At 39.2% G+C, this 18,331-nt stretch overlaps 1 protein-coding gene across 3 annotated transcripts in view; it reads left to right on the top strand.

The window, feature by feature from the left end:
* Mllt3 (MLLT3 super elongation complex subunit) overlaps positions 1–18,331 on the top strand; it is a 258,608-nt gene that overhangs the window by 216,582 nt on the left and 23,695 nt on the right. Inside the window, exon 1 of one of the 3 annotated variants that reach the window (XM_051164047.1) lies at positions 10,901–11,214. The exons of the other annotated variants lie outside the window; for them this stretch is intronic. The gene's annotated coding sequence lies outside the window, so the exon portion shown is untranslated. Of the gene's footprint in view, positions 1–10,900; positions 11,215–18,331 lie in introns of those variants that run through there. 3 annotated transcript variants of the gene reach the window in all.

Here is an 18,331-nt window from a genome sequence, read left to right as displayed (position 1 = left end):
ATTCTAGGAGAGGTGCTTCCATTCCAACTCTTGACTCTGACTTTTTTGGGGGGTGGGGGAGATGGGTCCAGTGTTTGATGTCTCAGCCTATAGCCAAAAGGCTGAGTAGGAATGAATCCAGCTCTTCTGTGTTGTCTAGGTCAGAGCTCTCGGACTTCCCTGTGTGTCATTTTCCTCACCTGGAGAGAAGCAGGAACGCTGCATGGAATGATTTCACAGAGGTGCTATGCAGTATAATCAAATGACATTTTAAAAATATGTAAAGTATTATTAATCAGTGTCAAATATAAAAACATTTAAATGATGCCAGCTATATCTCAAGTAGGGTCATCACTTTTTCTTACTGCTGTGACATCCTGTGACCTTAAAAGTATTTGTAACTGTTCCAGTGAAGAGATTTGTGCCTTTTTAAAAGGCACGAATACTTATTTTACAGATTACTTTTTTCCTTTCAACTATGTGGCTTACCCAAGGTTAAAAGTTGTTACATCAAGCACAGCTGTTGGAACAAAGGGGGAAGAAGACAGCACACACATTTACAGGTCCTTTGGTGCTGTGGACCATCATTAAATGATATCACTGACTAATTATAAACCAGCAAAGGACACAGCAGATATCAAATGCTCCCATAACGACAGTATTGCAAGTGAGTCGTAAGAGTACTTAGGCTTAGCCGTAGAACAGTCAACACCCAAAGTTATATATAAAGAGGTACAAGTAGACAACTGGGCCAGGGAAGGTAAACATCAGTTCTTGTTCTTTTTCATGAAAAATTTAGGTATATACGTTGTTATGGGTGAACTGGGACAAGAATTCTCTGTGTTTTAGGCTGGTCTCCCCTAGCCCCCCCCCCCCCCATCATATGTTCACCTTGTGCTGCTTGTTAGAGCTAGTTTGAAGTCTGTTGGTTCCTGACACTGGTAATTCCTCCATACTCTCTACCCTCCTACAAAATAACTACGCGCAGAGTCAACATGACCCTTGCCAGGTTGGTTCCTTATTTACCACCATCTGCCAGACCTGTTCTACTTCCTTCCTTCCTTTTTCGTCTGCACACAGATGACTAGTCATCTAAATATCATCTTATTCCTCCAGAATGATTGACCAGTGTCAATGGAATGGCGTGTGCAAAATTTCCCTAGGAGAGCGAGTAAGGCCAAACAAGAAATCCAGCTTTGTGACTACCATGTCACTGTCCAGAGTGGGCTGAGGTGAGCTGCACTGTGTCTTGATCTGGTGGTAGTTAGTTACCTCAGTGTGTGGCTATGAACACATTAACTGAACTGCTTAGCTTGGTGTGTTTTTAACTACATTCAAGTTATATCTTAATTAATAACCTTGTGTTATTATAGACATTATTTTTCCAATTGATTAATTTGTGTTTCTAGCTTTTTTTTTTTTTTTAAAGAAACTGTTTCCTCTTAAGTGTGTTAGAGACATTGCTGTTTTTATGTTTGAAGAATTCTTGATACGTTTCAAATATCATAGCAAAGAGCAGGCCAACTTTAAACCATATAGTAGACCCTAACACTGGTTTAGGAACACTATTCAGTGTGCTAACATGCTTCAGACACATGAAAATATAAGGCAACAAAAGGTCCATATATGTGTGTATGTGCATATATATATATGTGTGTGTGTATATATGAGCAATTTTTTGATATTTTAATATGGGCACCAACACTTTTATCATATGTGATCTTTGAATAGTTAATTCATCTTCATTTTTATTTTACATTATTTTAGTTAGATTTAGTCTCTAAAATAAAGCTTTAGATTTTGCTTTCAGAAGCCCAGTCTGTATTTACAAACATGGGAAAAATACTCAATTTTGGGCATAATATTTAAATTTATCACCTTCTACTCCAAGTATTTCAACATATGTTTTCTAGTGTATATCCTTCTTAATGTAAAACTATCAGATCTAATTTTTTTATTTTATCTAATGCTTCACAGTGTATCTGTAATTCATTAGGTTGCTGCCAAATTCACCATTAAATCCTCCCAGTTGAACCTCATGACATTTCCATTTACATAGTCATACGGTAGGCCACAGTATGACCTGGTACTGCCAAATATGTGCAACTGAATTCTAGTTTTTGAAATACAAGAACTGAGTCAGCTGGGCATGGTGGTGTACTCCTTTCGTCTCAGCACTTGGAGGGCAGAAGCAGGCAGGTTTCTGGCAGTGTGAAGACAGTCTGGTCTACATAGTGAGACCTTGTCTCGAAAAACAAAATGGGGAGCCCCAAAACCACAAGGAACTGAATCAGAATGAGGAAGACAATGAAATACAGTTAAGTGAGCATCTGTACTGTGTTCGGGGGTGTTTTTAAACAGCCTTTAAATGGCTGCCATTAAAAGAATGCTATGGAGCTGCACACACACACACTTGACAGATAACTCTTTATCCTGCCTTCCTAGAATGAAGGCATGGGTTCTCCTGACTAAGATGCACTCATTAAACGTTTCCCAAAGGTGACAATAAATAAATAAAAGTCAGTTTTTATTGCAGTACTCCGACAATTTAATGCAGTCAGTGTAATGTAAGATGTCTATATTCAGAGTAGGTACAACCGTCACTACCACCAACATATCTCATCACCTTTCAGCTTTAATTTCTCCACTTTCTAGAGCCTTAGGCAACCACTAATCTACTGACAGAATCTTCCTATTCTGGATAAGTTGTATCCATGGAATAATTTAAATAAGATGGGGTCTTTTGTGCCCTATATAAAACTAAGACATGGTCTTTTGAAGGCTAACACATAACATGAACAAAACTTCATCCCCTTTTTGTGACTGAACAATGCTCTATTATGTAAATTTACCATACTTTAAAAAAGATTATTAATACTATATGACTATTGTCTGTGTGAGGGTATATGCATGTGTGCGCATGATGCAGTTAACTGTTCACATACAGAAGAGAGCGTTGGGCATCCTCTTCTGTCAGTCTCTGATTATTCTCTCCAGTGACCTTCCTCTCTCTGTCCACTTTGGATTTGGGGTTGCAGGTTATAAAGCCCAGCTTGTTACTGGATGTTAAGATCTGAACTCCAGTCCGTACGATTACAGAGTACTCTTAACCATTGGACCATCTGGCCATGGATATTTGTGTTGCTCTTAGCATTTGCCTGTCCTGAGTAATGCCATGATGAGAAGTTAGGTGCCCATTTCCATGTGGATTTTGTGCAGTTTTAAAAGTATATTATGGGGATGCTTTTCCCTCTGGATTCTTGACACTGTTGGCGTGATTTCTCCTGTTTCTCTGTGACTTGGTGTCTTGAGGAAATTTGGAGACTCTGGTAGTTGTTGAGGGATGCAGGTTATTTATCTTTTGGTTAGCTCATCCCACTGAGCCAGTTATTAACAATATTCTTACCACAGGAAGGAAGGTAAAATAATGGTGCCAAGTCACATGTTTGTGTCTGATGGGAGAGCCTCTTCATCAGCGTGCTCGCATACAGCCTTCATGGGACACTGCCCTCAAGGAGCTCATCCAGTGGCATCATTTGTCCCTGAATTCCTGGTTATGCTTTATGTTTGGCCATACATAATTATTGTTGTTCTCCAATGGGAAATTTATTTAAAGGGAAAAGAAGTTTAAAAAGAAACAAATATGCAACCCTCCCATTCTTCCTTAACCCTTGTATTTTATTTATTTAGTTAGTTACCCATCTATCCATCCATCCATTCTTTCTTTCTTTCTTTATTTGTCAGCTGTTGGTTTTATCAGACTAAGTACTCACAACATATAAATAAATAAATAAATAAGTAAATAAATAAAGTACAGTTTTCTTATTCATCCAGGACTTAACCCTACCTTTTAACTTGAGGTTTACAGCTGAATCAATTTAATTAAAAGTTCTAGAGTAGAACTCTGGTGCCCCATATTTGGCCATGTCCCCTTGATGGGGAGGCCCGATGGCACTCGGAGGAAGGATAGCAGACTACCAAGAAGAGACTTGATACCCTAGCATCATATTCAGGGGGAGGAGGTCCCCCTCAGTCACAGTCATAGGGAAGGGGAATGGGGTGAAAGTGGGAGGGAGGGAGGAATGGGAGGATGCATGGGATGGGATAGTAAATGAGATGTAATATGAATGATTTCATTTTTCAATAAAAAAATAAATAAAATTTCTAGCGTAGAGAATCTAGTGTAGAGGAGGAAATCAAGGCATTGATTGATCTTCCTCAGTGTCACTTTGAACTTTGAGCTGTGTGCAGAAAGACTTGATTGGCTGTTATTTTCAGTTCTGGCAATGTGACAGCCCTTTCCTCCCCTACCAGGAAAAGGAGCCACTCCTGTATTTCTGCTTATAGGCCTTGGACTTTGCAATATCTAAAACTTACTACCTACTTTAAATATCCAACTTATCAAACAGCTAATGGACTGTACTTGCTAAAAGAATGACCTTTGGATAGCTCTCCTGTAAGTATTTGCAGCCACTTAGGATGTTTATAACTTTTCTCTTAAGTGCCCGTTCTCCAAGATCTTGCCATATTAGCACTAATTAAGGAGTAGTTTATTTTATTGGTGAGGCTTTTATTGGTGTTTGTACACATTCGGCAATACAAATGCTGTAAGATCTCCCTCTTCCGTGTAATACAGCACAGTCAGGTCCTCCACAGTAATCCTGGGAAGTGTGGGCACCAAGGCCAAACCATTGTTCTTCTAGGATAAAATGCTGAGGTGGTAGCCTCAAAGGAGCAGAAAATGAATAGCTTATGTGTGGGGTCACTAAACACCTGTCCTCAAGAAGAAGCCATTTTATAAGTGAAGTCATATGTTAAAACAATCCAGAAAAATGTGGTTTAGCAAAGTTACCAAATTCCTCCCTACTGTGAGTACGCTGCTGTGCTACATGCCCATAGATCAGGGAGCAGTAAACTGCAACCCAGATCCAAGACCTCATCCACTGCTTGTTTTTGTTAATAAAACTTTATTAAACACAGTCACAATCACTTGTTTTCATTTGGGGCTTCTCTTATGTTATAAGATCAGAATTGAGTAGTTCTGACAGAGGTTGTAATGCCTGTGAAATACAAATCTTTGCTATTAGGCCTTTCATGGGAAAATGGTACCAACTCCCACCATATAGAGTAAAATAAAGAAGATTCTCTTTTCATCCTCAGTTTTACTGAGTGGGATTCTGGGGGGGAAAGTCTAATGTAGATTTTAAGGTAACTTATACACACAGCAAAACCTACACCAATAGGAGGACATGAGAGGCCATCTTAGTACTTTAAGATGGCACAGAATAGACTATATTCATGCATGTTTGTGCGTGTGTGTGTGTGTGTGTGTGTGTGTGTGTGTGTATGTGTATGCACACTAGCCTGTTTTTCATTATAGCATTGGAATGATCCACACTAATGTCCACAAAGATAGATAAGCAAGCGGTAGGGTTTTTTGTTTGTTTGTTTGTTTGTTTGTTTGTCTTTTTAATGTCTGGGATCTTCAGTGTACTTAGATATTCAGACAGCTGTGTCACTCTAGAACATCTTTAGATCGGATGAGCAGGGCATCCATGGAATGGAGTCTGTCATCTCAGTGATCTCTGTGGCAGCTGAAAGTCTATAAATAGGCATTGTCCATTCCCACAAGCTCCATTGCCCTGGAAATTTGGCCTCCAAACACACACTGACGACAGGACCCAGAAAATTCTGCTCCTTTTTTTTTTTTTTTTTTCTTTAGCTAAGCTACAGCCAACGCAGAAAGTCATTCGTAGACACCCTCAAACTCTTCAGGGCTAGCCTGTCAGATTTTGAGTTTATTGGCTTCTACTGGGATATACGTAGGACTGCTGGCCAGCACATTTCAATGGTGCTCTTACTCTGGCAGTCTGTGTCTCTGCAGCTCTTTTCCAGCCTGTTTTGTTACTTACGCACAGAAGAGACTTTCCCAAGACAAAACGCTGGTGATGTGGCTTCTGTGGTGGCACTATAGTAAATATTTTTTGTACTTGTTTGACCAAGTGTCTTGTGTCTTTACTTGTTCTGTGTATGAAATAGGGAAATGGCAGCATAGCTGGGAGTGGGAACAAGGTTTCATCTAGGAGACTGCAGACCAGCCCATTACTACAGAGGACCTAAATACCTGCACTTAGCAGCTAGGTTAGAGAGAGACCATCAAACTGTGTCTTGTCAGACCAAAGGTTCTGCTTTCACACGAGTCTTGGCTTTATAACTTTACTAAAATGCACTACCAGAGAGTTGATGATGCGTGACGATGCGCAGCTTCTGAAGATGGCTTCAGTTGTGCTGGGTGGTGGTTCTCAACTTGAGATCCTTTCAAAATGCATTGGTACCCTTGGCATTTGTGATTGCCACAACTTGAGTGCGTATGTGTCAGAGACTGAGTAAGGGTTCTTGCCTGAGATTTTTGACATTTTAGGATAAATTGTTAACTATTTCTAAAATTCTTCTGGGCATAGAAAGAATCCTTAGGGTTATATTCTCATTTGAGCCAAGACAAATGTTTTCTTTATATATTTCAAACATAAATATTATAAAATATTTGAAAATGCATATTAGTTTTGTAATGAATATATGACACTATGGTCACACATAAGTCATGAATATTTTTTAATTAAAATATAATTACATCATATTTCCTTTCCCTTTCCTCTCTACGGCCATTCCCATATACCCTTTGCTCTTTCTCAAATTCTTTCTTTACTGTTCTCAAAGTTTCTTAGTTGCCTGTAGTTTTTAATGTAGGCTTAGGGTCCCTATAAGATCTCTCCTTCCATGTCAGTTAGACTGTTGGTGCTGTCCTTGTTTAGGTCTTGTTTAAGCATCCATGTCCAACATGTTATATTTGTTATATTCTTAAAGGTTGGTGGTCGATACACTAGATCATCTGTCAGGACAGTATCCTTGGGGGAGTCACCTGCAAGGTGGTTAGGCTTGTCTGGGGGTGCCTTCCTCCTTCCGGTGTCTCTTCCTTATCCCTTCCCTTTCAGCTAACACTGCTGTCACACACAACTGAGGGCCATTTCATCAGAAAGCGATTCCTGAACTCGGCTGGCTGGAGTAAACTATGCAGCACCAGGAATTCTTCCTGTTTTTTTTTTGTTTTTTTTTTGTTTTTTTTTTAATGCATAGAAAAGCTTTTGTGGAATTCTTCATTATTTCTAACATGTATTACTACATTGGAGTTTTTTAAATTAAGTACTTTATTGTAGGTTTCATCAGTAAATAAAAACATTTCTTCCCAGTCTGAACCCGGAGGTACGCTTTTACTTCTGGGTGAAATTTTCCTTGACTATGAGCTTCCAAAAATCAACAATGTTGGGAAACAGATAATCTCGAGTGAGACCATCACACAGTAGGATCCCCTCAACTTCAAAAGCCACAGGGGGTGAGGGGGAGGTGCACACAGCTGGGGACTGCTATATATTCTGTACTCCTTGTAAGTTACATTTGGTTTGGCAGAGGACTTTTAGGAGTAGATAAGGTTCTGTGAGTAGAACTTTGCTGTTTTAGCCAAAGAAAACAGGCTGTAGATTTGATGACTCTATTTGATTTATTGGTGCCATATGCAGCGCTTTTTGATCCTGCAGATTCAGTGAACCAATGCATTGATATGTATCAGTACTCTGTCATATGAGAAAGAAATCTTAATTTGCCCGTAGTGTTGATAGTAGTGTAATTATCCAACACCTGCATCCCATTGATGGTAATTGTGTTAGGTTATATTAAATTTTAATAGTATGTACAGATAACATTTAACAACATGCTTTGGGATTGCATTAACACGGAGAATACTCTTATTTCCTAGCTACATTACATTTGCTTCTATTTATAACAGAATCTCCTACTAAAGGAACAGACATTGGATGACACTAGCAATTGTGCTTAAAGAAAAAGCAGAAAGTTTGATGGTAATGATACCATATAATAAATTATCTATGCAATCTCATTTGTTGGGACAGCATAGAGGGGTTTTAATTAAACTGTAATACTTTTATAATTAGCCTATTCCCTCTCCTGTTCTTCTCCCCACTCCCCCTCCTGCTTTTCTGCCCACCTATCCTGCCCCACCCCCTACCCCTTTATCCTCCCTATCCCTCTCCCACCCAGTTTCCTTCCTCCATCTACCTCAGATGTCTGTTGTATTTCCTGTTCTGGGTGAAATCAAGCATCTTCCCTTGGGCATCCCTTGGCTTCTTTGGGTCTGTGGATTACAGTATGGTTATCCTGTACTATATCCCCTCCGGCTCGCTCTATCCTTCCTCCCAGTCTCCAAGCTTGGCCCATTGTTTAGCTGTGGGTCTCTGCATCTGATTCCATCAACTGCTGGATGGAGCCTCTGAGAAGACAGTTATGCTAGGCTCCTGCCTACAAGTATAGTGGTTGGCTCTCTCCCATGGGGTGGGTCCCAAGTTGGACCAGTCACTGGTTTGCCATTCCCTCAATCTCTGATCCATCTTTACCCATATACTTCTTGTAGACAAGACACATTTTGGGCCAAAAGTTTTGTGGGTGGGTTGGTGTCCCTATCCCTCTGTTGGGAGATGCCAACTTCATGCTCCTTAACACTCATTGCTTGGAGTCTCAGCTATGGTCACCATCATAGACTCCCAGGAGCATCCCCTGTCCTAGAGATGTCCCCTCCCCCGATTTCTATTCCCTACTCATGTAGCAGATGTGCAGCTTGCTCACCATGTGGGTACCCTAACAATAGGAGTAGGGCTGTCTCTGATTCTGTTGCGTGCCGCTGGTAACTGGGCTAGCTGGGCTGCCCTGTCACTCTGTGGTGGGAGAGGATACACTTAGTCCTGCTGTGACTTGAGGTGCCAGAGTGGATTGGTACCACTTGGGGGAACTCCATTTTTCTGGGAGGAGGGAATAGGAGGAGGGAGTGTGTGGGTGGGACTGGGAGGAGAGGAGGGAGGGGGCTGGGATCAGGCTATAAAGCAATTAAATGAATGAATAAAAGAATGAATAAATAAATAGGGGAAAGGTAGCCAAAACTACTAGGCAAGTATCTCTGACACCACACAGTGAGCATCTGTTTTGTGTTTTCATGCCTAAGACCTATTGTACGTGACAGCAATGTCCAACTCTGTAAACTTGAAATGAACGATCAATGACGGAATCACACTGTTAGTGTTCTCTTTAGGTGGATCTTATTCTTGGTATTTTTAGAGTCACATTCTGTGTGGGAGAAAAGGCCTCTCAACCCTAAGCCATGAATTTCACTTCTCTTTGCTGAGAATTCTGTGTAATTACACGACCAGGCAGTTCTTGTCTATAAATGTCTTCTGCTTGTTGACTTCTTTAATTTTTTAAGTTTTTTTTTCTGTATGTGTTTTACCTGCATGTATGTGTGCCCACCACATGCGTGTCTAATATCCACTGAGGTCAGAAAGGGGTGCTGGGTGCCCCAGAGGTGCAGTTACAGATGGTTGTGAGCCACCATGTTGGGTGCTGGAACCAAATCTGGTTCTTCTGCAAGAGCAGTAAGTGGTTTTTAAATGCTGAGCTGTCCCTCCAGTCCCAGAACTTACCTCTTTAAAACGTTTATTGTTCTGTTTGTATGACATCCTCTAGAATGTCCTATATGTGAGACATTGAGCTAGATAGTGCAGACGCTCCCTGCTTGAGAAGTTGGACCAATGCAAAAGAGGTCACCCTATTTCTTTGGAGTTCCAGGTATATTCAGGAAAGGCTATCATGAGAAGACATTAGGCAAGCCCAGTGGACTCAGGGATAACTTTTCTTAAATCATAATTTCATAGTCACCCTTATTGATGATAAGAATAGCTAATATTTGCCAGGCACAGTGGTGCACACCTGTAATCCCAGCACTTGGGGCAGCAGAGGCAGGTGGATCGCTGTGAGTTCAAGGCCAGCTTGGTCTACAAAGCGAGTCCAGGATAGCCAAGGCTACGCAGAGAAAACCTCTCTTCAAAAACCAGACCAAACCAAACAAACACCCCCCCCCCCAGAAAAGAAGAAGAAAGGAAAAAAAACAAGAGTAGCTAATATTTATCATTTTTCCCATATTCTGCCCTGACCACTTTGCACTGCATATGTACTCAGTCATCATATAAACTAACAGCAGGAAATTCCCTTTCCTCATCTTAGAAATGAAAGACTGAAACTTGGACAGACCACATTACTTGGCTAAGGTCACATGGTCACAGTGTGGTGGAAACAGGTGTGATGCCTCTGCAGGCTGAGCCTTGAGAACTATTCTGTTGATGCCATCTGTATGTTGAGCTGATGTTTTCAAAGTACTTGACATTACATAAATGTATACCCGTGTCAAGTAGAACATAGGGATTTTAAGATAAGTTGCCTATTTAATAACCTGCCCCTCGATTGTAGAGCGAATGGCCTCGTTTGCTTTCTGCTTCTTGCTTTAACTAACATGGATTCCCATGCCTGTGTACACTCACACCTCAGCAGCCTGGCTGGCATGGTTAACAGACTAGTGTAAATACTGGCTTCAGTGTTTTCTCTTTTTATGTACTAGAAAATAAGAGTTCCGTTTGTGAATAGGAACTTAAAGTTCACTATCTTCACCTTTAATGCTACTAAGTCCTGTTTGCACATACCAAAAAAAAAAAAAAAAAAAAAAAGCTGATCATCTGTGGTGAGTTTGCCCTATTTACAGACTAGGGGCGTGTGTGTGCTGCCATAGATAGGAGGGGCAGGTCCCACAGTTAAAGCAGTTATATGACAAAGATCCTGGAACCCTTACATAGTCACTTTTTTTTTTTTTTTTAAACTGTGAGCTTCATAAAAGTGCACAGTCGAAAACCAGTGGGTTTCCTGAAAATTTTTGGTGTCAGATTTATTTTAGAAAAATTGCCTGGAATTACAAAGCAGTGTGACCAAGGGGGCGGGTATAGGAGGAGAGAGTTGAGTGTTTGACATCTGATCTCCAGCAGAATGTCTGCTCACTGCACTTACAGTAGTGTCAGATAGAAGAAGCTGTTTCTAAAACAGTTCAGGGTGGATGTTTGCCTCTGATTAGCCTGTGTGTGCATGTCGGATGAATGAGGAATTGCAAAGTCATGACCATGTGTTTGCTGTCATTTAAACTGCCAATCCAATCTAAATATACAGTGGGTGCCTAAGCAGAGTTCTTTCTTCTCAAGAGAGTCATTGTCACAGCGCTCAGCTCCTTCCTGACACTTGTGAACTCGGGCACGTCTGTGTTCCTGAGGGCTACTCTGCTTGATTTTGAGAGAGGTGAGGATGATTTCTTTGCTTGCTCTGCTGCTTGTTTTTGAAGGCCAGCTGTATGTAAAGTGTATTTGCCATGACCAGGAATTATATAAGAGAGAGTTTCTAAAATGTTACACATGGTGTTCTAAAAGGAGTGAACGCAACAGAACAAGGACGCAGATTATGGAAGTCGGAAAAATCTTTCCAGTTTTAGCGAATTTGCATGCCTAATCTAATTGGAAAAAAAATCTGAGAGTGTTTTATGCATAGGCAGTATTTTATAATACCTCACTGTATAATGGAACTGTGATATGTACCCCCCCCCCAGCCCTACCCCTAGTGATTTAAAGTACAAGAAAAATCTCTTTCTGAGAAAAGAAAGAAAAATGTAACTTCAGGACATTTATACACATTTTAATGCCACTGAGTTCTTAAAATGAATATAGAAAACAAAAGGCTTTTTTTTTTTCTATTTGCAACTATACTTCTGAAGAATACTCTTGCTTTCTAAGAGATGCTAAGCTGTAGAACCGCCAATACCCTAGTGGTCAGAACCAAGTCTTTGCGCTCAGCAAAATATAATGCTGTTCTTCCTGTGCCCTAACTATATAGCACATCACTTTAAGAAGTCAGATCTCTGAGATGGTTTTCACTGCGCATGTGCTTTTATGCTTAAGAACAAATATTACAAAACTTCACTTATCCCATAGAACTAATAACAGTCTTGATAAAAATTAGTTATCAATTAAATGTATATACAAATATTTTTCAATAAGCATTTAAAAATTATTACCTAAGTACATATATTTTTATTTTGAAGGTTCTAAACCTTTTTAAATGGAATTTGAGTTCACTTTCAGATTAATATATATGACAAATATAATTTAAGTAGTCACAAGATTTAATGAATATCCATCCACTGAGTATCATTAGATATTAACACATGGACAATGACATTAGCTATTTTTTCCCTAAAGAAATATGTTATTGGGTTATGCATTTCGACTATCAGAAAGCATGTACATTTAATCAACAGAAATAAATAGATCTTGGAAATATAGTCAAGGATATTTTTCCCCATGTGTATCTGTGTATGTTAATGATATCCAAATAGTTAATCTTGAACATAATAGGCCAAGTAATTAAATATAAATACTGATCTTGAAATATCTTTTTCTGGTGAGATGGAATGTGTTGGGTTTATTAACATGTAGAGGTAGCTAAAAACATTAAAAAACAACAACAACAAACATTTGGGAGTGTTTTGTTCACTTATTCATTTGTTTGGTTTCAAACATTTGTTTCCTTTTGAAATTTTTCATTGCATTGTGATTTCGAGGAGAGCAGAGGCTGATCCTATTGAGTCACCCCAAGAAGGCTCGTATTTAGTGGATTATATTTTAGAGCAGTGAGCAGAGCCTCAGGGCCCTGCCAAGATGCTGTCCCCTCTCCTTGCCCATCTCCTACCCCCACCTCCAGCCCTTCCCCTGCAGTTGCACACACCCAGGGAACTGTGAAATCTGCTTGGCTTATCAAGAAACTCATGAGAGGGTAACAGTGTCAGTGTTACTAATCTTCCTCCATAGATTTAACTTAGAAGGAAGCTCCACTCTTTAGACTAATTTGGCTTTAGAGTTTCTGGTAGTAAGCTTGCAAAGAAGACATGATTGCATCCTTTACGTTACTCATAAGAGGAAAACCAGCCAGTCTCTTAGATGCCTTAAGTGCAGTTAAGTAAGAAGAAAGATCTGGTTTTGTTTGTTTGTTTTTGTTTTGCTTTTGCATTTTGGCCCTGGGCATTGTATGCATAGTGAGTGAAATGTGACTAGTAGCTTTGACAGTATTGGGAAAAGTTAAAAAGGCCTGCAATAGGCTAAATGCCGAAGCTTTAGAATACCATACATGTTTTTGAAACATATATATGTTTAAATACATGGTAAGGTTCATAGAATTGAGCTTTTCTGGAATAATGATTCTACAAGTACATATAGGAAATGATCTTGTTCTGTGAATACTGAAAAACAGAGTTTGACTCTTAAATCACTCTTGAGATATTGAAATTAAATGTTTTTTTGAGGATCGATTCAGAAATGGTTCCAAACCATCCTCCAGGAAAGCAACAAATCATTCGGGTTGTTCCCATACTTGAACAGTGTAGACCTGGGACCCTCATTAACTTGCCTGTAAGGAAAGGAAGATTGAGCAGAGCTAGAGAAGTTGAGGAGACCTAACTCTGGTGCTGTCCTGGGCCGCCATTGTTGAAGGACATCCTTTGAGCCGATTTCATTCCCATTTTAAAAAAAAATCTATCTGATGGTTAGTAACCAGTGGATGAAAACAGAAACCCCACATGAGTAGAGACCATAAATACTGACGTCTTTGGGATAAAAGCCTATAAAAATGTCAAAAAGCATTTGGGTAAGTGACAAAAGATAACCCAAAGTAACAAGAAGTATTAGCTTCAAGGCAGTGCTCCATATTCATGGACAGAAGACATCGGTTAGTTTCCTTCAAAATCGAGATTCTTCTTGAATTCAGTACCAGCCCATCATTATTTATTTGTCTTGCATGGAGTTTGTCTATCTGAAATCTGTGGCTGACTGTGTTTGCTGGTGGGAATTACAGTGCTTGTTTAAAGATAACTTGTTTCCAGAATTAGAGCCATGATTCCTGAGACTTCATGTTTAGATCCATCAAGATCCACTTACTCGCTGAGAATTGTCAAACCTGACTGGAGTGAGTGGGTGAGGTGTGCGTGCGTGTATTTTTAAAAGGCAGATGGTTAGGAATTAGATGCTGACAAGTGCTTTTCTCTTGATTTTTAAATTAAAGCCTAAAGTTCATAATTCTTAAATATTTCTCCCTAAGGGGAAAACATTAAGTAAATAAAAACAGAAGCATGCAAGACTATATTATAAACTGTTTTTATTCTTCTTGTACAACAGGGAGATTCGAAGGATGCAAGACTTACTAGCTCGACTTTACATTTGCTTCTAGGATTGGAGAATACTGAAGATGATGAATTCCAGGTCTTTATTCTGAACTCCTGTTGTCTGACCCTAGTGATGTTTAGGTAGCACTGAGTGGCAATGTTAGCTATCTGAATTCTAGGTTTTACTGGATGAACTTCAAATTAAAATGTGTGTTTGAAACATGATTTCAATGGATTTAAACTATTGTGCTTCTTCAAGTGTGAGGATTTTTATCAACTTAGGGTATTTGCTTTTCAACATCCTGAGTGTGAGAACTAGACGTGTCATTCATTTGGAGGGAGCAGATGTTAAAGGTTCTTGCCCCTGCCTTCCTGATACTAAACACACTTTAAGAAGAGAAATCTTCTATTACCCAAATAGGGATCTTTCTGATGGTGAGAAAAGGCGGTAAAAGGCAGTAAATCTGCCTTCTCATTATGAAGTGCAACAATAGATTGATTTATGAAGAAAAGCAACTGTTAGGCTTACATAAGACGTGTGCACGGAGGTGCTGGGTCCTCTGCAGCCCGCCAGCAAGAGCGTTCCTGCTATTCTTGACAGGAGTCTAATATCATCAATACAGAATATGTGATTCTGAGCACCACATTGGTAAAAGGGCTTCACTGAGAACAGAACAAAGGAATCCACCTCCCAGTGTTTTCACGTGAGAACAGACTCTTCAATGTGCCATGTTTGTGTGGCTTTTTTCTTTTTCTTTTTCTTTTCTTTCTTTCTCTCCCCCCCCCCCCCCGCCCATTTTCATTAGGAAAGAGCAGACATTTTAAAAATAGTTAAAAAAAATTTTTTTGGACATTTTGTGAAGACTTGCATTTTAAGTTGAAGTTAATTTAAGTATAGCGTATTTAAGTATCAGGCAGTTGTAAGTTTTGCTTTATCCTATTTAATTTGTTAGCACTCCCTGTAAATGGAGGGCATAAGGTGGGACCATGCTGAAGATAACTGCATGTTTCTAGGAGATTGTCTAAAGTCCTTTGTATTAAATTTTTGTTTTAAAGAATTATGTAGGCATTTTAAAAATCTCTTAAATAAACTTGTGTCACACAGTGATAAGAAACCCCATTAGGATATTTATATTTAATTGAAAATCTTAACTTTTTAACTCCAAGCTGAAAAATAAATAAAATAAAATGAGATAAATAAAATAAAATGTAAAATGAGAAAGTATGGGGAGAGTTGAGGAAATTGTGCTGACATCCCTCTAGCATTTGAAATCTGGGTTGCAGTTTGAGTGGGTAAGTGACGTCACAGCCGGTGATTATCAGTATGATTGGCATCAAGCTCATTTCTCTCAGTAAACATCTACCTCTAAAAGCTATACATTTCCCAGTTATGGTAATAGCCATTGTACTAACATGTAATGTACAGAGAAGCAGCCACAGGGTTTCTGTCACTTTCTTTTGTCCTAGATTATCTCACACAAATTTCCACAAGTGCGTGTATGTATACTCAACACCCGAGGAGTTTTGGAAAGTTTCCTTCATTTTGATAGAGGAAAGGGAGCTAGTATGTTGATGAAAGCATTGGTATCTGAATTAGGAAGATAAAAGGCATACGAAGAATTAACCCTTGCAATTAGTAAGAATTTTTGGTTGTATAAATTTATGCTGAGAAAATATTGCAATTTTTACTTGGTTATGATCAGACTAAAATCAATAATCTGCTCAGTGGATTTTAGTTATTTTGGAAATCATATAAATAAGTATGCTCTTAGCAAATAAAATGAACTTTTAATATTACTGCCTTGTTATTAGTTGCAAGCTTCACATTTACCGGGGAATATCTCTAAGATAGTCCAAATGTTCAGACTAATAGATCTTGGCTTAAGTACCCATTCATGGCAGTTCTACTAATGTCAGGCAAGTGCTCTATAAACATTTCTACAGTAATCCATTTTTTGAAAAGGTCTAAAAGGACAAGAATGACATTCAGTGGTCTGATGTGCTCTCTTCAGGTATATGTGTGTTTTAGTTCATTTATTTCATTTAGCTATCATCTGTTTTTTCCAAAATATTCAATTTAACATTTTAAAAATTATAATCTCACACTGAGGCTACATATAAATGTGCTATTTAAAACTTTGTTTTCAACTCAGTCCTACGCTTGCAAGTGTAGCAAACAGAAGATATTCTGAAATTGCAAAGTTTTGGTGCTCTGCCTAGGTGGATTGTCTCATACTTAAGAGGAAGAGAGTGCAAACAGCAAACAGTTGCAGGACCATAGAACTGTGTTTCGATGCCCATTGTTCATTCTGTAACTTAGTTTGCAACAATCTATTAGGAATCCTTTTTCCTCCTTTCCCTCTTTTGTGAGGCATTTGACCTTTTGTTACTTTTAGCTTTTTCTTTTGTAACCATCATCCTCAAAATTGGGGTAGGCATAAGGGGGTGGGAGGCACAACACACACAAATACCAAGCGTTACAATCAAGTGGTATGTTTAATGCCCAGGTTTAAGACTCTACAAACTTTGCCCAGATATTCTTGGGGGTGTGTGGCTGTATATGGTCTGTTTCCAGGTGAGTTTTCACACTCTGAAACCCCTGAGCAAGTGAAGATTTTAGTCTGTAATCTCTTAGAACACATCTGCCGCGTACACCATCCTGCAGCGACTGGAGTTTTTGAAACAGCACATGTTCTGATTATAATAGTCAGCAGCAGCCTTTAAAGTAAGACTGGTGATGAGAGATAAAAGACTTGAGGCTCCTCTGCTTAAACAGAGGAAGCTGAAAGAAAATTACAGCCATCCCGAAGTGTGGAAAAGGGTCTTAGAGGGAGATTTATAGACCCTTGTTCACCAAGGCTATTTTGTCTCCTAATGAGATTGTGTGTTCTCGTACAGGATGTGGGGAGCCAAAGGGTGACAACATTTAATGATAATAGTGAAGATGATGATGAGGGAGGCAGCAAGTGCAGTTGTTAGAGTAGAGATGCTTCAATATAAAGCCCATTATCTTAGCATCCAGGACGATATTTATGACTGAAAGTCGAAAGTATATTAGAAATAAGGATTTCTTAAGTGTGTTATTTTTCGTTTCTTTCTGGATTATCAGAAAATGATGGGCACAACAGTAACATTTGATCATGTAACAGCCCAACATGTGAAATGTGATTCTGGCTTAACGTCAAGCTCATTTGAGGTTTCAAATACAAATGTCTGCTGTGGCCGCAGACTTGAGTAACTGGCAGCAAAGGTTGCAACTTCCAGTGACCTTTTCAAAGAAAATGTTGTTAATGTGTTGTTTAAAACATTTGTTCTACGATGTCACAAGATTTTGTACTGTAGAGTTAGGGAAGTAAAGCAAATAACCCTTAAAGGCAAATAAACTGTTGCGTGTGTTTCTTGATTCATCCTCTTTTCTTTTGTTTTCCTTTTTTTTTTTTTTTTTTTGTGGTGGTTTTTCTAGACAGGGCTTCTCTGTGTAGTCATGGCTTTGTAGACCAGGTTGGCATTGAACTCACAGCAATCTACCTGCCTCTGCCTCCCAAGTGCTGGGATTAAAGGTGTGCGCCACCACGCTTGGCCTAATGCATCCTCTTAATCAGGGCCAGTGTCAAGAGCATGGGGCCAGTTCAGAGTAGAAACTTCCCCTCTCGTGAGGTCCCCAGCCAGGACTTTTAGGACTATTTATCGGACAATGTTGAGAAGTAACTGATTGCAGTACACTAAGTCCTGGAATGAAGTGTTAGCTTTTTACCACTCCTTTGCCTTGGGTGTGAGTCCTTAGATGTCTCTTGTGGATAGGGAGAGATTCTTTCACAGCCACACAGAAAACTTTCCTTGACATTAATGTCATATGTTAAGGAGTAACCAGTGTTGGCCCAATCTTATTTTCATCTGTCTCCTATAGTAAGGTTTTGATCTTTTAGAAGCATTTTATTAAAAAATTCTTATATCTATCCCTTTTATAAGTCACCTTGTGTTAATCTTTTTAACCTAAGTTATTTATTATTTAATATTGCCCTTGCCACTTACTGGCGTAGCTATCTAAAAGCATCCTCTAGGAGTGTCACCAGGAAGATGCGTCTCACTCATACAATGGAGAACACTTCTGTGGCTGTTTGGAATCGATGTGATGGTGCTACTCTTTACAATTAATTGTGTATTTGAAAAATGAGTGAATAATTTTCAACTCCGTATAAAGGAAAAACT

Source organism: Acomys russatus, chromosome 2, assembly GCF_903995435.1.
Source record: "Acomys russatus chromosome 2, mAcoRus1.1, whole genome shotgun sequence".
NCBI lineage: Eukaryota > Metazoa > Chordata > Mammalia > Rodentia > Muridae > Acomys > Acomys russatus.
Note: the sequence above shows the minus strand (reverse complement) of the source record. Positions and strands in the feature narration are given on the sequence as shown.